Raw genomic sequence first — 4,212 nt, 5'->3', positions numbered from 1 at the left:
TATATATATATATATATATATATATATATATATATATATATATATTAGTAATATTAATTTATAATTTAGTAATATATATTTATAACTATTAGTTTAATTTATATCTAAGATATTATCCCAGAATGTACTCTAGATGCTAACATTATATGATCTAAATAACCTGCAGTAAATAACATGATCGACTTTCGACCAATGCGCAGGATAGATATCATTGTGCATGCGCGAGAATCTGAATATACTGCTACGATGGATCTAATGTTATGAGCGCGACTGGGAAATTATTTTCAAGATTCTAGGCGTGTTATTGAGGGAATAAAGTGATATTAAGGTACATTGTCATCCAAGAGACAATGCAGAGCGAAATACGCACATTTCACGTCATTTTCGAAAATGCATCTTTGTAAAATTATCCCAGGCTTAACTAACTCGGCTTAATAATTTTGCGGAAACACAAAACACTTTAGTTGAATCTCAGCTTAATAATTTAGCGGATTCTTAAAACACATCGGTTCGAATCTCGGCTTAATAGTTTAACGGAATCTCAAAACATTCGGATCCGAATCTCGGCTTAACAATTTAGCGAGAAATCGAAACATTTCGGTTCGAGTCTCGACTTAATAATTTAATTTATTGTCTTTAATTTGTCGAAATTTATTTTATAGTCTTGTCAATAACAAACGCATATGCATAAGAAAATATCTCCGAAGAGATAGTATATCGTATATAATACGACATAACAAGTTATAAAATATGTTAATTAAATAGTACATATAGAGCATACATTGAGTATATATGAAGCATATATAGAGCATAAAAAAATCATATATAACATATACAGAGCATATAAATATGATATGTTGAAATATATTAGTTTAATATATCATCAAGAAATAATCCGACGAGAAGGAAGTCTACCGAGTCAAAATTTTAAGGCTCCTGGGGAGTTGCATCATCCATCTCTTTTTAATGACGTCAGAAGCGAGAAAACGCATGCTAAAAATTCCTGCAAAATACATCGAGATAAACAGATATATCCACAAAACGACATTTGCGATCGATTAAGTACACCTCTAAAATACTCCGTACACTTTCCTTTTGTTCTAAAAATCAATAGATAATCGGAAAATTAATATGACAAGATAATGAGGAAATTAGGTTAGAAAAGACGATTGCACATCACATTTATTTTATAATTATCTGTTGATTTTTAGAACAAAAGGAAAGTGTACGGAGTATTTTTGAGGTGTACTTAATCTATCGCAAATGTTGTTTTGTGGATATATCTGTTTATCTCAACGTATTTTGCAGGAATTTTTAGCATGCGTTTTCTCGCTTCTGACGTCATTAAAAAGAGATGGATGATGCGACTCCCCAGGAGCCTCATTTGGCCATTATTATGCAAGAATAATCCAATTAAAAAAATTATAAGCTTTTATCAATGGATATTCTATTCACATCTTTTTAATCCAAACAAAATATTCAAGTCTTATAGATGCTTGAAATAAATTAAGAAACAGTTTTCTTATTTTTTACTAGTCGCGTTTTTTTGCACATTTTTCTAAGTATTGAGCTAGTCAGTACTCTTAAAGAAATGGAATGAAATGCTTGACTCGTAGAACTACTGCGAAAATCACAAAGTTGAATTCTTTGGTTGGATCATTCTTACGTAATTCCGGTGAATTACAAATTCCAATTCTTACTTTACTTCCCGTCGGACCCAATGCGATTTACATCAACGTGCATGTAATCTACGTAAAGTGACGCTTTGTGTTTACTATATGAGCGTCTAAATTGAGTGCTCACCATTGCGCGTCACCCCACGTCCAGGGTCCACCAGCCATTCTGTCGCTGCATCTGATATCGCAATGGTCCTCGCGTCCTACGTTGTCTGTAATTCATTTCCGATCACGGTAATCTAACGGTTTCACGAAAAATCCCGTTTCTTTTGGGGGACATACTTCAAGTTGCGAATTGCGTATAAAATATCGCAAACTGCGTCTTGAAGGAAATGTCATCTTTTCGGATAAACGATGAATGTGTGCGACGAATTCAGCAACTGTCCGATCGAGTTGTAGTGTATCGTTTTGATACACGCGCGACGTAATCGCTTACGAAGAAAACGGAATCCGCGAGCGAAGGGAACACACAACACGAAGGCCGATCTCGCGAAATCTTTCGATGCGTGGGTGAAGTAATATGTGCAAAATTCTCACGTATGACACGGAATATCTCTAATGCAACGTTTCGATGCAGCGTGTAGTAGACAATACAGCTCCGCAATACTTTTGCGGATAACAACTCCGCAATACTTTTGCGAAGACAATTCCGCAATGATTTTGCGGATAACAACTCCACAATATTTCTGCGAAGTTCGCTCGTGACTCTTCCGCAAATACGTTCCGGTGAAATTCAAATTAATAATCGCGAAGGCGAGCCACAAAATTTGGTAGCCCGATTTTTGTGCCGAAGAAATTGAGGTTGATAGTCAATAATCAGTCAGTAGTCAGTCCAATATTCGACACGGTCTATAACTTAATTGAATCGATTAAGTATCGAATCAATCAAGTTCGCTAGAAAGTTGAGTCGAAGCTGAAGTTCTTCCCAGACAACGAACGAAAAAAAGCGGACGATGATAGTAGAAATGGGCCGCATTTCTATATCCATAGTAATAAGGAACAATAATTATTTGAAACAGGCGCAAAAATCGGCCCTTTTCAGGGCCATCAAATTTTATAACGATTGAACGATACTCGAACGCATAAAATATAAAATAATTATATCGTGTGTTTATGCAACATTAAAATTAAAAATACTCTACTTCGACAACCTATACAAGCGCTGTATTGTTGCAATATTCTATATTGATTCAGTATTCTATATTGAAATAAATCTAATATTTATTTTTTTAAGAGCACCTTTAAGAAACACTTGTCGAAGTCTCCTGAAAACTTTTCCCCAAGATTTTCTTTTATATTACGGTAATTTTCTTGCTAACAAGAAAAAATGCATGGACGTCGAGTGAGCGAAACAGTCGTCGGGACACCGCATATTACTCACGTATAGACGAGACAGTGTGAGTCGAGCGTTTTCTTAGTGTGCGTCACGTATTTTAGGACGGCATTTCTGTCCACGACGTCTTATAATGCTCTCCCTCGCTTTTACGCTTGCGATAGAGGATGGAAGATCGCCGCGACTCCCATCACTATATTCCTTCTCCAAGCGTCCGATGATCGTATACCGCTAGCCCCCTCCGTCTCTTCGTACTGTTCGTGCCTCATCTACAGACAGCAGTGTATGAGTGACGCCTAATCGTGTGCGCGTCAGACGGTTATACGGAAGGCATTAACGTCGATGCGTGTACATCGCATTTTTCGCCAGGGATCAACGCTCGCATTGTTCCTATTGTGTCTTGCGTTAGGAAACTCTAATTCTAAGTGAAAAATTAAAACCTGAGATTTCCCGACGATCGTGGAATTAATTTTGCGAGCAGTTTATATAATCACGTTAGATCGCTTTGCACAAATGCTGCATGATATCGAATTTTACTTAATAATAAAATCTATTTTATGAAATGCTATCGCGATTCAAGCTTACGCGGGAGAGAAAATTGAAAAAATTAACGACCGGCGGAAGATCTATGACGCGGGTGATGTGATTGCGCATTTTCTGTGGCGCAATCTTTTTGCGCGTTAGCGTACTGCTCGAGATACCTAGAAGATCGCATTCAATAAAACTGAATAATTTTACAAAATTTTGAACGTTTAGAGCGTATACTCAATACTTTCAGCATCTACCAGGTAGTGTTGGAGTTTAATCAAAATTTCCTCCGATAAGAATCGTATACCAATCAATAACCTAAGTTAATCAATTTCTAAATATATATACATTGGGAGAAAAATACTTGAAAATTTATTTGCTAAATTTATGTGAAATATACATTATCACTAATAATATTATTTGAAAAAGCGATCTTCCAATTTTTTCCAGCAATGTGATTTTTATTGGACGGCACGTACACATATTACAACTACAGCAAAGTAAATCGCATTTCGATAAGCATGCACTATATCGAAAGATGTAGAAAAGATCAATAGATCAATAGATCAATCAAAAGATAATAGAAGTACAAAACTCTAGGTTTCACAAAGGCTAGGTAAACCTTCGTAACGGTCTGCTCGTGCTTTTGACTGAGCGGCGCTTGGGGAGGGGGGG

The 4,212-nt window shown here is 36.1% G+C and overlaps 2 protein-coding genes across 2 annotated transcripts in view; one reads left to right on the top strand and one right to left on the bottom strand.

Moving 5' to 3' along the window:
* LOC116844000 (suppressor of lurcher protein 1-like) overlaps positions 1-4,212 on the top strand; it is a 246,524-nt gene that overhangs the window by 30,927 nt on the left and 211,385 nt on the right. The window lies entirely within an intron of this gene.
* Positions 1-4,212, bottom strand: part of LOC116843998 — a 186,596-nt gene that overhangs the window by 181,602 nt on the left and 782 nt on the right. The gene's annotated exons all lie outside the window — the stretch shown is intronic.

This window comes from Odontomachus brunneus, unplaced genomic scaffold (assembly GCF_010583005.1).
Source record: "Odontomachus brunneus isolate Ranch 3 - 2012 unplaced genomic scaffold, Obru_v1 Obru_scaffold_038, whole genome shotgun sequence".
In the NCBI taxonomy this organism is placed as follows: domain Eukaryota; kingdom Metazoa; phylum Arthropoda; class Insecta; order Hymenoptera; family Formicidae; genus Odontomachus; species Odontomachus brunneus.
This window is presented reverse-complemented; position numbering and strand designations above follow the sequence as displayed.